The sequence below is a fragment of the Hyperolius riggenbachi genome, chromosome 7 (genome assembly GCF_040937935.1).
Source record: "Hyperolius riggenbachi isolate aHypRig1 chromosome 7, aHypRig1.pri, whole genome shotgun sequence".
Taxonomy (NCBI): Eukaryota; Metazoa; Chordata; class Amphibia; order Anura; family Hyperoliidae; genus Hyperolius; species Hyperolius riggenbachi.
The window spans coordinates 16,864,632-16,884,148 of record NC_090652.1 but is presented as its reverse complement, the minus strand read 5'-3'; the positions used below and the strand labels follow the sequence as shown (position 1 = coordinate 16,884,148).

The following is a 19,517-nucleotide window of genomic DNA, read 5'->3' as shown; positions in this document are numbered from 1 at the left end:
GGTCATTAGAGAAGCATGTGTTGTGGGTGCTATGTCAGTACTGCTGGTCATTAGAGAAGCATGTGTTGTGGGTGCTATGTCAGTACTGCTGGTCATTAGAGAAGCATGTGTTGTGGGTGCTATGTCAGTACTGCTGGTCATTAGAGAAGCATGTGTTGTGGGTGCTATGTCAGTACTGCTGGTCATTATAGAAGCATGTGTTAAGGGTGGTATGTGTGAGTACTGCTGGTCATTTCACATGCATGTGCTGGGGCTCAACTTTGCATAAAATTAGCATACAATTTGCATCTTCTCCGAGTTACTGACATGTCAATGACCATCACCGTTATCAGCCTGACTGAGAACTGCAGAAGGTGGAGCTCATTACAGCCGGCCAATCACATGACTACAACTATAGCTAGCATGAAAATGTTATGTAGCTGGGAGTTCAGCCATTCAAATGCATTTCCTGACAAATCTGATTATCTGCATACAATCTGCATGACATTTGCATACACGTCAGAGTTATTTGCATGTCACTGACCCCTCCCCCACCTAAAGCATTGGCCATACATTGAGCAGCAGTGAATGTAGAGCTTGATGAGACAGTGGAAGCAATGTGTTACTCCTGTGACAACAGACCTATATGTACTTATAGCAAGAGATCTGTGTTATGTTTGTAGAGCAATGTGGTGTCACTTCCACATTCTTATTACCGCTGTGTCCTCGTGTCACTCATATGCCCCGTGTAATGTACATGTTTCTCTCTCTTATTCCTAATTAAGGAAATAAGGAAACTGAGACTGGGGATGGTCTGACATTTCCATCAGAACGCCGATTTCCAAAACAGAAACGCCGCAATGTCAGAATAGCGCATTACAGCAACTCAGAAATGTCAGCCAATCACTGAGCTCAGAAGCATCGGACCAATCAGAGAATGCCGAATATTTCTGTGGAAATGGGAACCCCGCGGATGCCTCCGCACTCTCTGATTGGTGCAATACTACCGAGTATTTCCCAGTCCTGTGATTGTGCTGCAGAGAATCAGTTGTGAGTGGATGGAGTTGTGTGACAGAATCTGGTGAGTTGTGAGATAGTGAGTGAGTGAGGAGTGAGTAGACAGACAGATTGTAGTGCACTAGTGAGTGAGAAGGAGGAGTTTGCTGAAGTTAGTGTGATAGAACAGAAAGTCAGATGTGAGTGTAGAGAGGCCTAGTGACAGTGAGAGAGGGTGTGCTGTAGTGTGATAGAGAGAGCAGAGGCAGATTGTAGTGTAGTGCAGGGATGGATCTGTACTGTCACTAGCCGCCCCCTGACCAACAGCATCTCCTCTAACATCCCCAGTTGGTACAAAAATTATCCAACTGAAACTCCTCAGTGTATGAAACCACCAACCTCCATTAAGGAGTCGGAGCCATTTTGGGTACCTGGAGTTGGAACTCCACCCTCCCTTGTAGTATAGATGGTCAGATGTTTCCCCTCCCTCCCCCTAGAAGCTTAGGTAGCCTGAAAGTCCCATCCCCATTACACAACAGCTACCCACACAGCAGCACCGCCAGTCACTCACCTCTCCTCCTGCCTCCAGCACCGAAACTTCCTCTTCCCCTCATTCCCATCATTAGCCACCACTGTGCATCTCTTTCTGCAGCCAGCATCTCTCACATGTGGCTTATCTGCATAGTACTGGTGAATTACGATAGGAAACACCAGCTGCAGAAAGAGATGCACAGCGATAGCTGATGATTGAGGAGGGGAAGAGGAAGCTTTGGCGCTGGAGGAGAGTGGAGAGGGGAGTGACTGGCAGTGCTGCTATATGGAGGAGGGAGGTGGGAAACATCTGGCGAGTGACGCTATGCCCACAAGACCAGCCAGTTCCGGTTGCCCACAGCTATTCTGAAGTGGTGTAACAATGAAGCAGGGCGGGCAGCCACAGACCGGGTCTGGCAAGCAGCCAAACACACCACACAGCCAGCCACAGGCAACAGCAGGAGAGTTCTGCAGTCACACGCTCACCCGATCTCTCCCTGCACTGCAAGCTTGCAACTGAAAATTCAATTGCAAACTGCACATTTCCAGCCCACTGCCCAATCGCCCTTCCTCCTGTGGCGCCCTAGGCCATGACCTATGAGGCCTGGGCTTAAAGCTGGCCCTGGTGTAGTGAGTGACTAGTGAGTGAGTGAGAAGGTCAGTTGTAGTGTGTCCAAGAGAAAGTTTGTTTGAGAGTGTAGTGAGTGAGCATTTGTGTAGTGTGTTTACCCTTTTTCATTATTTTTTTATATCTTTTATCTCAAATTTGTTTTACTTTAATTTTTTTATATATATTATGATTTACATTTTATTTGATTAGACAGTTTCTGTGTTCTTTTTATCTAATAATCGTACTCAATGCCAAGCCGCTGCAGCTAAAGCTAACAAAATTTTGGGATGCAATAAAAGGGAAATAAAAACTCGAGATGCTAGCATAATATTGCCCCTGTTTAACTCTCTAGTAAGGCCACATCTGGAATATGGAATTCAGTTCTGGGCACCACATTACAAAAAAGATATTGTAGTTTTAGAGCAGGTGCAGAGACGAGCAACAAAATTGATACGTGGGATGGAAGGTCTCACTTACCAAGAAAGGTTAGATAAACTGGGTTTATTTAGTCTAGAGAAAAGACGCCTTAGAGGAGATCTAATTAACATGTATAAATACATCAGAGGGCAATATAATAGCTTGGCGGATGAGCTTTTTGTCCCTAGGCCTTCTCAAAGGACTAGAGGACATGATCTGCGCATGGAGGAGAAACGTTTTAGCCATTTATTTAGGAAAGGGTTCTTTACAGTAAGAGTGATTAAGATGTGGAATGCATTGCCACAGGACGTCCTTATGGCAAACTCTATATCTGCATTTAAAAGGGGCTTAGATGCTTTCCTTGCGTTGAAAGACATCCATGGCTACAATTACTAGGAAATGCCTATTGATGTTGATCCAGGGATTTTATCTGATTGCCATCTGGAGTCGGGAAGGAATTTTTCCCTTTTGGGGCTAATTGGACCATGCCTTGTAAGGGTATTTCGCCTTCCTCTGGATCAACAGGGATATGTGAGGGAGCAGGCTGGTGTTGTACTTTGTACTGGTTGAACTCGATGGACGTATGTCTTTTTTCAACCAAAATAACTATGTAATTTTTATTCTTCATTTCATTTATTTTAATTGTTTTTATTTTCCTTTTATTTCACTTTTATTTATTTTATTTTTAGTTTGTAAATTGATTTATTTCCGTATTTCAGCTGCCCCAATACATTTGTAGTGTTTCACCCCCTATATGTTTGTTCACAATGAAGCACAGCAAGGGTGACGACACTCCAAGCCGCAGGTGGAATGATGGTGGATGAGGCGGGTCCTTGTCTGGACATCAGCAGGCAAGGCCCACCCGTCACATCCACAACCTGTGCAAGGAGAGGACGAGGTGGTGGTTGGCAGCAGCAGGCAAGCCCCCCTGACCTGTGCAGCCATATACCAGGGCGGGCCGCCCGGCTGATCTCCTCTGAGCGCCCGGGTAAATTATCCCAGTTCTGTGCATTTATTAGTGATCAGCGGCAGCTGTATCAGTGCAGCCAGCCACTGTCACTCAGAGACGCTATCTCCGCCCTCCTCCTCAGCTCCTGGCAGTTGTGTGGAGGGGCAGGGAATGCAGGAGACATCACGCAGCTCGTATGAGCTCTGAAGAGAGGAAAGCGCGGCTCTCGGAAGGTCCTGCAGACGCTGCCCTCCTCCTCCTCTCCCTGTACTCAGATATCTGATGTTTGTGGCATGTCCAGCCAGACGCTCTCCTCCTCTCCCTGTACTGGTCCCAGCAGCAGCGTGCATGTGTGCAATCTCGCTGGCTACTACTAATGGAGGAGGGGGGCCTCTAACTCAGCCCTCGCCAGCCAGAACTGTAGGATGCTTGACCCTTTGACTTCACAATTCTCCAGTCCTGCTACTGCCTCCCCCAGCCCTGATTGATGCACGAAGTGAGTGTCACTGGTGTGAGGGAGTTGCAGTTTGGAGGGGGGGGGGGGAGACAGCCAGTGTACATATGGCCACAGACTCACCCATGGCAAGGGCAGACAGAGGCACAGAGTGATTACTGAGAGACACCCTGCCCCCTTTACAGCCACAGCCAGCAATATCCTCTGTGAGTTAGTGTCACATTACAACCAGCAGCCAGGTGCAATCTGTAGATTTGAAAATGAAACTATCAAGATTTTTTTTCCATGTTGCCTAGATACATGGGTGGTGTAAGAGGGATGTCTGATGTGGCCCAGAAATCCTCTTTTCCACTGTGGGACCACCTATGTACAGTGGGTTGCAAAAGTATTCGGCCCCCTTGAAGTTTTCCACATTTTGTCACATTACTGCCACAAACCTGCATCAATTTTATTGGAATTCCCGGTGAAAGACCAACACAAAGTGGTGTACATGTGAGAAGTGGAATGAAAATCATACATGATTCCAAACATTTTTTACAAATAAATAACTGCAAAGTGGTGTGTGCATAATTATTCAGCCCCCTTTGAGTGCAGTCAATTGCCTATAGACATTGCCTGATGAGTGCTAATGACTAAATAGAGTGCACCTGTGTGTAATCTAATGTCAGTACAAATACAGCTGCTCTGTGACGGCCTCAGAGGTTGTCTAAGAGAATATTGGGAGCAACAACACCGTGAAGTCCAAAGAACACACAAGACAGGTCCAAGAAAGTTCAGGGATCAAGTTATTGAGAAATTTAAAGCAGGCTTAGGCTACAAAAAGATTTCCAAAGCCTTGAACATCCCAAGGAGCACTGTTCAAGCGATCATTCAGAAATGGAAGGAGTATGGCACAACTGTAAACCTACCAAGAGAAGGCCGTCCACCTAAACTCACAGGCCGAACAAGGAGAGCGCTGATCAGAAATGCAGTCAAGAGGCCCATGGTGACTCTGGACGAGCTGCAGAGATCTACAGCTCAGGTGGGAGACTCTGTCCATAGGACAACTATTAGTCATGCACTGTGTTATAAACTGTTCTTATATCACCTTGCTTCGACACCAGTAACTTCTTACAGTTACGTCTCACAGACTGTGAGATCACTTGACTCTCCACACCGCAAACAGGATATAGACTTTCTCAGGCTTCTCCAATATTTCCGTTATTTATTCAAGTCACAGAAAGACAGATAGATACAGTCATCATATCCTAGCTATGCAAATCTTCATGTTGCTCGTGATTAGACTCCCTACCGAAGTCTATCAGGTACCTTCTTCCTACCTACGTTACACTAAACTACCTATGTACATAGCATACATTATATCAGCTTACATAAAGGAATAACATGCTTAGAGGTCCAAGTCGGCCTTGCGAGCTAGTGCAGAAAGAAGAAGCAGAAGTGCCTTCTCCATTGCTCGCTCCAGATTTAATACCGACTAGGAAAGAGTTAAATATGACATCATCTTCGCCACCCCCTATATCAGTCTATTGGTGGACCCACTCATGGTGTCATCATACCCGCCTACTCGATTAATAATCAATGAGACATTTGACATACATGCAGGAATGTGAATATTTACAAAACATGACTGATGTTTATTGTTCCAGGCCCAGGTCAGGGAGACCTGCGGCCTTGTTCAGAACAGCTTCTTGGTATGTTCTAGTTCTGCTGACAGAACTGCAGATTTTCTCTCTTCAGAGAAAATCCCCTTAAAGGGCAGGTCTGCTCATCAAGCCTTTTTGACTAACTCAGTCCAAATAACTGAGGCCTACTTAAATTATAACACACTGTACAAAGTTGGCCTTTATGGAAGAGTGGCAAGAAGAAAGGCATTGTTAACAGAAAGCATAAGAAGTCCCGTTTGCAGTTTGCCACAAGCCATGTGGGGGACACCGCAACCATGTGGATGAAGGTGCTCTGGTCAGATGAGACCAAAATGGAACTTTTTGGCCAAAATGCAAAATGCTATGTGTGGCAGAAAACTAACAATGCACATCACTCAGAACACACCATCCCCACTGTCAAATATGGTGGTGGCAGCATCATGCTCTGGGGGTGCTTCTCTTCAGCAGGGACAGGGAAGCTGGTCAGAGTTGATGGGAAGATGGATGGAGCCAAATACAGGGCAAACTTGGAAGAAAACCTCTTGGAGACTGCAAAAGACTTGAGACTGGGGCGGAGGTTCACCTTCCAGCAGGACAATGACCCTAAACATAAAGCCAGGGCAACAATGGAATGGTTTAAAACAAAACATATCTATGTGTTAGAATGGCCCAGTCAAAGTCCAAATCTAAATCCAATCGAGAATCTGTGGCAAGATCTGAAAACTGCTGTTCACAAACGCTGTCCATCTAATCTGACTGAGCTGGAGCTGTTTTGCAAAGAAGAATGGGCAAGGATTTCAGTCTCTAGATGAGCAAAGCTGGTAGAGACATACCCTAAAAGACTGGCAGCTGTAATTGCAGCAAAAGGTGGTTCTACAAAGTATTGACTCCGGGGGCCGAATAATTACGCACACCCCACTTTGCAGTTATTGATTGTAAAAAATGTTTGGAATGATGTATGATTCTCGTTCCACTTCTCACATGTATACCACTTTGTATTGGTCTTTCATGTGGAATTCCAATAAAATTGATTCATGTTTGTGGCAGTAATGTGACAAAATGTGGAAAACTTCAAGGGGGCCGAATACTTTTGCAACCCACTGTATATAGAAAAAGCTGCTAGTTTCATTGTCAAATCAGCAGAAAGGTAGCTAGAATTTTAAAGGACACTAACTGTTAAAGGAAAAAGGTCCAGTTACTTACCTGGGGCTTCTTCCAGCCCCTTTAGTTGTTGTACTCCCTTGCAGTCATTCCGCACGCTGTGTTCCTCTCTGAACCCTGCATGCGCAGCCAAGTGTCACTCGCCTCCCCTTTCACATTCCCGTGATTGGTAGCATTTTGCACTTGCGCAGTAACTAAAAATTGCGGGCAAAACACTCCTGGTTACAGGAGCATGATAAAGGAGCTGCGGGGCTAAGGAACAGAGCAGTGTGGAATGGCGATCATGGAGTAGAAGGACTTCAGGGGGCTAGAAGAAGCCCCAGGTAAGTAAACTAGTCTAATTTTTCTTCAGTTAAGTATTGATTTAAGAGATTCTAGTACAAAAGACAGAGCCTAGCCTGTCAATTTATTGGGGGGTGGGGGGGGGGGGGGCACGCGCGATTCCCCACCTAGTGGCACCCGACCTAACCTTCCACCACCCAGCTACTTTTTCATACCACCCCGGCTGGAAAAAAATTCTGGGGAGAACACTGCTGTGCAGCGCACCATTGGCCAGCAGCAGCAGCCTCTATGGTGGATTGTATTTGAGGCAGAATGTGGGGAGTTCCCTCGAGGAGACAATGGGACCAAACTCCCAAGACCTGGTGGGGACTGTGGTGAAGGAAATGGCCCGTTTTTTCATAACACAGCCCCCAAAAATAAAGTCATCCCCCAGTCAACCTCAGAGGTGCCTCATGGCCAGGTGGAGGGCCTATCACTGGATGCACCTTGTCTGTCCAGTCCCCAGGTCAAACTGTTTGGGGATGATTTGTCTTTTGATGATGAGGTGGGCGACCAATTGTGGATGCCAACTGGTTCACCTACAGGCAGCAGTGATAGTTTATCAGTCAGGCGTCAATCAGTTAGCATGGTTCATCAGGTGCAGTCTAGGGGCATGGACTCAACTGGTAGGGTAGGAAGCAGCAGGGCCAAACACAGGAGCAGGTTGACCAGCGGCCTGCAGCAGTCACCCCATCTGCAAATACCTAGTCCCATGCTGGGCAACAGCCAGCTACTACTAGCAGGAGTGTGTCGCGGTCAACCTCGGCATGGGTCTACTTCACCGTTCATCACGAGAATGAGTCCTGCATAGTCTGCAACTTCTGTGGTGTGCCGGTGAGCAGAGGGTAAGCGGCACCAAGTTGGGGACACCGGGCATTAAGTCTCACCTGAAAATCCATCACATGGTACAGTGAGATTTATTAAAGAGAGGCAGGAATGCACAGGGCAGCAGTGGACAGAGTGTGTCAGGAGAAGCAGCAGCAAGAGGCCCCTCTCGTCTTCCTCTATCCATCACTCTGTGCATCATGTGCAGCCTGCCCAGTCCCACTGCACGCCAACCCCCTCTGCACACCAGGCTGGAAGCAGCATCCAGAGCTCATCAGCTGTCTCCTCCCCTCAGTTTGTCACCCAGCAGCAGGCCTCTCTCCCCGAAATCACTGCATGGCAAGATTGTTGGCCCAACAGCTCCTCCCCTATCAGCTGGTGGTAAGTGCCCCCTTCTGCCAGCTGATGTGCTGTTTGGTGCCACAATGGTGGATCCCCAGCCTCCATTATGTTACCAGGACTGCCATCCCAGCCCCCACCAGCATGTAGTGGAATGTGTATCCTGGTTGTTGGACCATGTAGTCGGCGGCAGGGTGCACCTCACTACAGATACCTGAGGGCCCTTTCACACTGGCACAGCATTTTCACCGCAGCCTACCGCTAGGGCAACGTTAGTCTATGGGGTCTTCTATATCAACATGGTGCGGCACAATGCGATGGAAGTAACGTTTTTGCCGCATCCCATATGCAAGTGCATACCTACGTTACCGTGCGGCTCTTGCGGCGGACCGGAAGTCATGTAAGTCTATGGAGACGTACGTGTTTTTAAACTGCCCGCCACATTTTGACGCGATGCGCATGCATGGAAGCATATTAAAGCAATACGCTTCTGTGCACATGATTGCTTCACCAACAGGAACTGAGTGTCACTTCCTGCTTGGCTGTCTGCCAGACAGGGATTATCATGTACTAACGCAGTAATCCCTGAAGGCCTGTTGTTGGTGGTGCGGCCCCCAGGGGTTCAAGGGGAGGCCAGTCTAACTCCCTTCTGCCACCTCCTCTGTCCCAGGTAGTGTTGGGTGGAATGACCTGTAATTTATGGATATCTGTAATGACAAGTCATAATTGCGGCCTACAGCACCACAGTTATAATCCGTAATCCACCGCTGCAACAAATTCTGACTACAAATGCAAGCTGTAATTACAACTTCGAGTCCATTACGGAAGTGCTTTTTCTTTTTTTACCAGAATGTCCCTAGCAACCAATAGGAATGTGCGGAGCTCTGGGCACACCCTTCCCTATATAAGGCGGATGCCATCTTGGATTATCTCCTTGCTGTTACTCAGTGCTGTGTGAGAGGTTGTGCTGGAGAGAGCAGTGCTGTGTATTTGCATTTTGTGAATGATTTGTGCTCATTTGAGATTTACTGAACCTGTGATTGATAGTTTAGTGACTCAGTTTGAGAGAGAGCTTACTAATTTTTAGCTTTGTCATTCAGTTAGAGAGTTATCTTATTGCAATAGTGAAAGCAAGACGTTTTGAATCAGGATGATGCCATTTATTTGCTAACTTAGAAGAAAAGGAGTAAGCTTTCAGCTATGAAGCCTTCCTCAGACTCGACTCTTGTATACTGACAAGATGTAGAGCACACAGCTTATATGCACTGGACATTTAGGCTTCTTGCACACAGCGACGTTACAGGCGCACGTTAGTGCAGCCTGTAACGCTCCCCCAACGCACAGCAATGTAACACAAGTGGGCTGTTCACACTGCCCACGTTGCGTTACATTGTAACGCAGCAAAGTGCTGCATGCTGTGCGGTCTGCGCGGCTAAGCCGCGTTAGACTGTTTGCACATGCTCAGTCATGTTGGGGAGGAGGGGAGAGAGGCTGGGCACATGGCTAATTAATATTCACTGCACTGACGTGCAGTGTTTACTTCCTGGACCGGCCGCTCTGTGCGGCGATTGGCCGGGCGGGACCACGTGATGCCGCATGCGTCCAAGAGTACGCATCACGGACGCCAGAGTGAGCTGCACAACGCGGCTCACTCCGATGTCCACACCAGAGAGCACCAGGCGTTGCGTTAGGGGCACGTTATGTGCCCTATAACGTCCCCTAAACGCAACGTCCTGGTGTGTAACTAGCTTTAAAGGAGATACATTTATCACTCACCAATGCTCATTCCTGTAATAATGTCCTCTTCACTAGTCCTCATCACGTCACTCTCCTCCATAGACTGCTGATCACTCCTCACATCTGTTTCGTCTTCTTCCTTTTTAATTGTCCCCATCATGCCACCCTCCTCAGCAGACTGTTGATCACTCCACACATAGGTCTCTCCTTCTTCCTTTTTAATTGTCCCCAACATGCCAGCCTCCTCCATAGACTGCTGATCACTCCTCACATAGATCTCTCCTCCTTCCTTTTTAATTGTCCTCATCATGCCACCCTCCTCCATAGACTGTTGATCACTGCTCATATCGGTCTCTCCTTCTTCCTTTTTTATTGTCCCCAACATGCCACCCTCCTCCATAGACTGCTGATCACTCCTCACATAGAACTCTCCTTCTTCTTCTTTAATTGTCCCCAATATGCCACCCTCCTTCGTAGACTGCGGATCATTACTTACAAAGGTCTCTCCTTTTTCTTCCTTAATTGTCTCCATCATGCCACCCTCCTCCATAGATTGTTGATCACTCCTCACATAGGTCTCTCCTTCTTCCTTTTTAATTGTCCACATCATGCCACCCTCCTCAGCAGACTGCTGATCACTGCTCACATCGGTCTCTCCTTCTTCATTTTTTATTGTCCCCAACATGCCACCCTCCTCCATAGACTGCTGATCACTCCTCACATAGACCTCTCCTTCTTCTTCTTTAATTGTCCCCAATATGCCACCCTCCTTCGTAGACTGCTGATCGCTCCTCACATAGGTCTCTCCTTCTTCCTTAATTGTCTCCATCATGCCACCCTCCTCCATAGACTGCTGATCACTCATCACATAGGTCTCTCCTTCTTCTTCTTCAAATGTACTCATGTCACCCTCCTCCATAGACTGCTGATCACTCCTGACATGTAATTTGTTCTTTAAGGTCAGATCTCAGTTCTGAAATGGATAACAAATTATAGGTGTAAGATATTAGTAATAATAATCAAAGCACAGAAAAGAGCATAATTTGCTAGGGGGTGATAATATCCCATAAGCTGTGGTATCTGCACATTCATCACCACAGTCCTCTCTCCCAGTGTGCCTTCCTCATCATCTGGTGCTTCTCTCCTCCTCTCCATGCACACATTCCTGGGAGGTTACAGCAGTGCCAGCAGCGGTAGATGGATGAGGATGTGAAGAGAGAACAGCTGGAGATATAGGAAGATAAGAGCTGAGGCCTGCAGCTAATTAGCTATGAATTATCATTACTTATGGCTCTGGCAGCTGATGAACTGGGCAGATGGGACTGCAGCTCCCTATCCTGACCCTACCTGTCCATCACCTACTAACCCCAAACCTTCCAAGAGCCATAGCAAAAAAATCTCCCAGCTGGGACAGTGCCAGTACCAGGACAGAAGCAGCAGAGGCCACCTAACCACTGTCCAGCTGCAGCCTCCATCTTCTGTATCTGTCTTATCAGCCACGCCCGTTGTTACCTGGCTTCACCCCCTAGCTGTGACCCACCAGCCATCATCTTTGTGCAGACTCCAACCTCCAATCCAACACCAGTGGCTCCTGACTGCACATTGGCTTCTTCTCATCAGAGATGCCATGGATACGGTCAGATGGTGCACCTGTTTCATCTGCTGAAAATGGACACAATGGCCTCGATTCATAAAAGTGTGTGCGGTTAATGAAATCCGTGCGGGAAAACTCTGCGCACGGTACTTCACACTTCTGGGTGGTCATTCATAAAATTTTGTCAGTTGCGATAACAGAGCGCAGATCTCCCGCTCTAGGCTGGCGGAAGGCATGAGGAAACGTAGGAAGCTGCCGGAGTCCCTCCGTGCGCTGCTCTCTGTGCTGCTCCTTGGGAGGTCTGTCCCATTCACTTGTATGTATTCCGCATGGTTATCGCTACATCCCGAGGTAGCGGTAATCCCCGGCCGCACACCGCTTGCGGTAATTTTTATGAATGGGCATTTTGTTACTTTTATTAACATAATCACCGCACAAGGCGGTGATTTATCCCTCTGCTCGCCAATATCGGCTTTTCATGCGGAAACAGCCTTTATGAATACACATTTTGCTTAGATGTCGGTAAAGTCATCTGTTTTCAGTATTTCCACATGTGGGAATGCTTTAGGAATCGAGGCCAATGCAGAGATCCTGCTCCTTCAGCACCTCCCTCCCTGAGACCTCCACTGATCCACAACAACTCTATTGTACAACATTGTATTCATGACTGTTGCTATGAACAGCTGCTGGGAAATGCTATCAGGGAAAGTTTCCCTCTTCACAGGGAAGAGATACCGGCCTGCCTTCCATAACGGCTGGGATAAACATGAAACACCTCTGACAGCACAAGAAGTGATGGAAATCCAGAGATAAGGTAACACAGAGAGTGTGAATACGTGTGAGGCACCAGCTGGAGGTGGGAGCTGCTCCACGAGGATCTTATGGGCTCAGTATTCCATGACATACAAGATCAGCCAATCAGAGCTCCGCACTATTCACAGATTATATTATTCTCTATGTCTCCCTCCCTAAGGGGCAATTATGTAAACTAACCCCCTACATAGATACTTTGCATCATTCTCAAGTATAAAGGCAGACTACCCTAACAATAAAACTACTACTCCCTGCAAGCTCTCTCCATAGAGATGCATGCGCCTGGATTCCTGCTCACACCCTTCATATCACTAAACAGTCACCCTTCTCTTCAGTATAGAATTCAGACATCTCTCCATATTTCACTCCAGCCATTGATAACATAGCAATGGAGCTCAAGGGGTGGTCTGACTGGTGGCTGGTCTGGTGGATGACTAATATCTGAAAGACTTGGGAAGCCATCATAAAGGCATTAAGAGGCACCCAGGTGTGTATAAAACAGAGATTAAAACAAAAGAGAAAAAGGGTGAGGTGGCTTACCTAAATAATGATAAATTCATATGTACAAATATAATTATTTTTTTATAAGCACAGGCAACACGTATTGTGGGTCTCTGCCCACTTCCTCGGGCCAAATAAAGTGCTGAAGGGTTACAAAGGCCAGGTGCATCAGGTAGTCTCCCTCCCCAAGTCAACAAGGCAGATGTACCCCCAGTATTAGGTACCCCCCTCCCCAGTACAGATAGCCACTATTAGGCAGCCCACCATCCCCATTACAGATAGCCAGATGTATCCCCAGAATTAGGCAGCCCACCAACTCCAGATTAGATATCATGATGTAACCCGTGTATTAAGCAGTACCCCTAACCAGGTTAGATAGCCACATGTACACCAGTATTAGGCATCTTCCCCTCAAATACAGGCAGATGTATCCCCAGTATTAGGCAACCCCCCTACCAGGTTAGATAGCCAGACATACCCCAAGTATCGATAGCCAGTATCAGGCAGTCTCTCTTCTCAACATTTTAGCATACCCGACAAAATAGCATACAAATGCTACTGAGCATGTGCAAAGTCATGCATGTCATACATTAACCCCATAATGCCCATCAGCAGCATTAACCTTTTCAACCCCAGTTAGCTGCCTGTGTGCTGATGTGCAATCTCCACTATCCAAGTGGACATAGAGTTAGAATAGAACACCCCCAGACCCTTTACCCAAATCAGACAGGCAGCCTCCTCCCCAGTATAGGCAGATGTACCCCCAGTATTAGGTAGTCTCCCAAACATGCAGAGTCATAACTCTGAAGTGTTGGGGGCTGGGGGGGGGGGGGGGGGTTATATATAAATCTCATCAAGGGGGATGATCAGGATAGTGACAGGTGTACTATGTCCTCCTCTGTAACAAAGCATGCCCACCCCAAACCTCTGCTCCATATATAACAAGATTCACACAATGACCTCTTCCAGCCGCGTGTTCTCTCACCTCCTGCAACTTCTCTTCCTGCTGTTACATCACTTTCTGTCTTTGGATTAATCTCCTCCTTTCTGTGCGTTCCACGGGGGAGAGGTGAGCTCGCCACCTTGTGGTGAATAAGCTAACTGCAAGCTCTTTTTGTGGAATCACAAAAATCATGTGGAATCATGCAGTCAGCCTTTGAATGCTATTATTGATATTATGGATGATGATGATGATGATGATTATTATATTTTTTTATTATCAATCACAGCACAACTCCCTTATCTTCATGTCTGTAGGACATTTCACAGGTTAAACTTTGCCAATTTCGATGTATTTTTCTAAATCCACATAGCAGAAAACACATGCAAAATCGAACTCAGTAAAAACCTATGTGCTGCATTCCAAATCACAGCCTCATTTTTGTATTATTTTAAAATTGTACGTGTTTGATCTTCCCACATAGTGCAATAATGCAGTTTTAATATAGTGCTCTACTATGGTTAAACATGCACTTGTTTCAATATATATATATATATATATATATATATATATATATATATATATCCTGCAAAGCATGGGCCTTGAGGACAGGGTTGGGGAACTCTGTTCTAAAGAATGCTTTCAGCACCTTGTTGAATCAATACCATGTAGAATGAAGGCAGTTCAGAAGGCAAAAGGGGGTCAAACACCGTATTAGTATGGTGTTCCTAATAATCCTTTAGGTGAGTGTGTGTATATATATATATATATATATATATACACCCTCTTTCCCCGAAATTAGGACATCCCCTGAAAGTAAGCCCTAGTAGAAATTTTGAGCAAACTTGAAATATAAGCCCTACCCTGAAAGTAAGCCCTAGCGGCAGTAAGGGGGAAAAATATAGAAACTTGTGTTATTACTAAAACCCATGGTAGACACGGGACACAAGAGGACAGGGGATAGAGGATGACACAGGTACAGAGGGGGATACCAGGGGACACTAAAGGTACAAGGGGGGGACAGGAACACAAGAAGTGGATCCAGCAGAGGAAGAGGTGGCACAGTGAGGAAGGCAGGAGGACACACAGCACAGGAACTCCTGTGCTCACAGAAATATAAGACATCCCCTGAAAATAAGCCCTAGCACATCTTTTGGTACAAAAATTAATATAAGACACTGTCTAATTTTCGGGGAAAGACGGATATATATATATATATATATATATATATATATATATATATATATATATATATATATATATATATATATATATATATATATATATATATATATATATATATATATATATATATATATATATATATATACATACACATACACAGTGGCTTGCAAAAGTATTTGGCCCCCTTGAAGTTTTCCACATTTTGTCACATTACTGCCACAAACATGAATCAATTTTATTGGTATTCTATGTGAAAGACCAATACAAAGTGGTGTACATGTGAGAAGTGGAACGAAAATCATACATGATTCCAAACATTTTTTTTACAAATCAATAACTGCAAAGTGGGGTGTGCGTAATTATTCAGCCCCTTGAGTCAATACTTTGTAGAACCACCTTTTGCATGATCGCTTGAACAGTGCTCCGTGGGATGTTCAAGGCTTTGGAAATCTTTTTGTAGCCTAAGCCTGCTTTAAATGTCTCAATAACTTTATCCCTGACCTGTCTGGTGTGTTCTTTGGACTTCATGGTGTTGTTGCTCCCAAGATTCTCTTAGACAACCTCTGAGGCAGTCACAGAGCAGCTGTATTTGTACTGACATTAGATTACACACAGGTGCACACTATTTAGTCATTAGCACGCATCAGGCAATGTCTATGGGCAACTGACTGCACTCAGACCAAAGGGGGCCAAATAATTACGCACACCCCACTTTGCAATTATTGAATTGTGAAAAATGTTCGGAATCATGTATGATATTCGTTCCACTTCTCACGTGTACACCACTTTGTATTGGTCTTTCACGTGAAATTCCAGTAGAATTGATTCATGTTTGTGGGAGTAATGTGACAAAATGTGGAAAACTTCAAGGGGGCCGAATACTTTTGCAAGCCACTGTATACACATACACACACACACACCTAAAGGATTATTAGGAACACCTGTTCAATTTTTCATGAGTGCAATTATCTAATCAACCAATCACATGGCAGTTGCTTCAATGTATTTAGGGGTGTGGTCCTGGTCAAGACAATCTCCTGAACTCCAAACTGAATGTCAGAATGGGAAAGAAAGGTGATTTAAGCAATTTTAAGCGTGGCATGGTTGTTGGTGGCAGAAGGGCCGGTTTGAGTATTTCACAATCTGCTCAGTTACTGGGATTTTCACGCACAACCATTTCTACGGTTTACAAAGAATGGTGTGAAAAGGGAAAAACATCCAGTATGCGGGAGTCCTGTGGGTGAAAATGCCTTGTTGATGCTAGAGGTCAGAGGAGAATGGGATGACTGATTTAAGCTGATAGAAGAGCAACGTTGACTGAAATAACCACTCGTTACAACCGAGGTATGCAGCAAAGCATTTGTGAAGCCACAACATGTACAACCTTGAGGCGGATGGGCTACAACAGCAGAAGACCCCACCGGGTACCACTCCTCTCCACTACAAATAGGAAAAAGAGGCTACAATTTGCACAAGCTCACCAAAATTGGACAGTTGAAGAATGGAAAAATGTTGGCTGGTCTGATGAGTCTCGATAGAGTCAGAGTTTGGCGTTAATAGAATGAGAACATGGATCCATCGTGCCTTGTTACCACTGTGCAGGCTGGTGGTGGTGGTGTAATGGTGTGCAGGATGTTTTCTTGGCACACTTTAGGCCCCTTAGTGCCAATTGAGCATCGTTTATATGCCACAGGCTACCTGAGCATTGTTTCCTGGAAACAGAGATGGCGGCATACTCCTGGGTTAGGCTCCGCCCCCTGACCCCATAGGACAGATTTGCTAATAAATTAAACAACCCCGCCCCCCCACTCTTTTTTTCTGTCCTCGTATGGACAGATTTGCTTTTTTTTTTTCTATTTTTTTCTTGTTATCTGCCATTTTTTTGTTTACCTTTTCTTTTAAGGCAGTCCTGGGTGGGTTTAGCCTCTCCCGCCCCACGGCGAGCATTGCGGCCTCTAAAGGGGGCTTAGATATGCAGGGGAACCTCCCTTACAGCCGCTCCCTGGTGCTGGAAGCAGGCGTTTCTGTCTGCTATGGCAGATTCTTCCGCCCTCGCTCCCTCTCTCTGCCTCTCTTGTACGGCGTGACGTCACTGGTCTCGCAAGAGTTCGGCTTCCGTCAAGATTGGCCGGACACCAGAAGGAGATCAGCGTCATTACCGGAAGCAGCCAGAGCGGGTGGCAGCGTGGTAGCTGCGGTACCGCTCAGGAACATTGCAGGAGACGTTTTGGGTCTTGATAGCCTGTCATTTTCACTGTGCCTGGTCGGACAAGCTCTAGCCTGGTGTTTGGAGGTAGGGAGCATGGAAGTGTTCCTTCAGGACAGGTAATATGCATTATTCCTTTTTATTTATACCTGTGTATGGTTTCTTTTTAAAGATGGGGGATTCTGTGCAGAAGGTTTCTAATGCTCAGGAGAGGTATTTGAGTAATGGTATCACTCTTATATTATTTTTCAGCACCAGGGTGTTCTATGTAGTGTATGTTTTTGCACATGGGGTAAAAGAGAGCAATCTCCCTTAGAATCCAATGTGGATCTTTTTAGTGGGAACATATCTTTTTGTGTCTCCGCAGTTCGCAAGAGGGAGGAAGGAGGAGCATGGGAACTAAAAGTAGCCAATCCTCTGATGTGCCTCGTTCTCATTCAAAGTCTAGAAGAGAAGATAGAGCATCAAGAAAAGAGTCTCCAAAGAAACAAAACAAGAAGTCTGATAAGAAAAGACAGTTGCCCCAGAGGCGTCACTCTAAGAGACGATCTCCAAGTAGGAGCAGGTCTCCTAGGAGATATTATTCTAGTAGATATTATGGCTCCCGCAGGAGCCGTTCCCCGAGACGTGGACATTATTCTAGGAGATCTCCTTCTAGAAAATATTCTCCAGATTATAGATCTTACAGATCAGACAGACATTCTCATAGCCCTTATCAGAAGCATAGATCTTCAGTGGAGCAAAACCAAGCTACTAGATATGTTCAGCCTGAAAAATCATGTTGTTGGTCATGTGGTCAACCGGCCATGCCGGATAAAATGGTTTGTGAATCCTGTTTTATGGAATTAGGAAGAGAAAAGGATTCTGACAATCAACAAATAATGTCTTTTATCCAGCAAGCAGTGCAGGAATCATTTAATAAACTGTCTGCCGCTCAAGCAACTTCTGTAATGCAGCAGGCTCAGTCAGAGGAAGCTTCAACCTCGGCAATGCCGTCGCCAATGGGTTTCGACTTTGCTTTGATCCCAGCTTTTGTGTCTGAAATAAAATCGGCGATAGGTTGGGAAGAGGATAAAAGAACATTACAGGAACCTGATAAAATACTATCCTCACTTGGATAGGCAGCCGAACAAGAAATCTTTACAAAAGAGTGGAGTAAAGTAGATCAAAAACCATCGCTTTCAAATCGCTTTGCAAAATGATACCCATTAAGTGATGAGGATGCGAAGGTTATGGAATCTGCACCAGTGGTGGATGCATCTATCATGAGGCTAGCACGTCATGTGACTCTCCCCATGGGCGATGCTGTATCTTTCACCAATCCTCTTGACAGGAAGGTGGATACTGATATCAAAAAGGCGTTTCTGGCAGCCGGGGCAGCATGCAGACCGGCGATGGCCTTAACCTCTCTGGCAAAAGCTGCTAAAGTGTGGATAGAAAATATTGAAATGGCTCTAAATTCCGATAAGGATAGACAAGATATAATAAAAGCCTTGGACCAGTTAAAATTGACCAGTGACTTTATGGGAGAGACTGCCATAGACACCATTAGGTCATCCGCTAGAGCAATGCTTCATAACGTAACGGCAAGAAGGGCTCTTTGGCAAAAACCGTGGTCAGCAGACCAGTCATCCAGAAACAATTGGTGCAGAATCCCTTTTGATGGAAAGCATCTGTTTGGCCCAGAGATGGATAACGCAATATCAAAAGTGACGGGAGGAAAATCAGGATTGTTACCCCAAGATAGGAAAACTCGTCCGTTTCGTCAGCAAACATCTAGGAAGCAGGCTTCTACAAGATTTCAGCAAGCAAAATCATATAGGCCAGGGAAGCAATTTAACAAGAACTGGAAGGGTGCACAGTCATCCTTTCTCAAGTCAGGAAAACCTAAGTCTACCCTCAGCTCAGGACAAAATCAGAAGTCATTCTGAAGGTACGTCCACCCAGTCACCTCCTGTAGGAGCAAGATTGCGCTACTTTTGGAAGAACTGGGTGGAATCAATAGACAATCCCTGAGTTCGAAGAACCCTGGAAAAGGGGCATTCGTGGAGGTTCAAGAGGACTCCTCCACTAGCAAGGTTTGTGGAAACAAGAGTACCAAAGAATATGCAAAAACGTCTGGTTTTGGAAGAATATGTCGACTCCCTAGTACAAGTGGAAGCAGTACTGCCGGTTTCCCACGAAGACAGGTCCAGGGGAATATATTCTCCCTTATTCTTGGTTCCATAGACGTCAAGCGGTTGGAGGCTGGTGTTAGACCTAAAATTCCTAAACAAGCATATAAAAAGCCGACATTTCAGGATGGAGGCTTTGCAA

At 45.8% G+C, this 19,517-nt stretch overlaps 1 pseudogene; it reads right to left on the bottom strand.

Moving 5' to 3' along the window:
• Positions 1–19,517, bottom strand: part of LOC137524112 (zinc finger protein 665-like) — a 79,719-nt pseudogene that overhangs the window by 28,987 nt on the left and 31,215 nt on the right.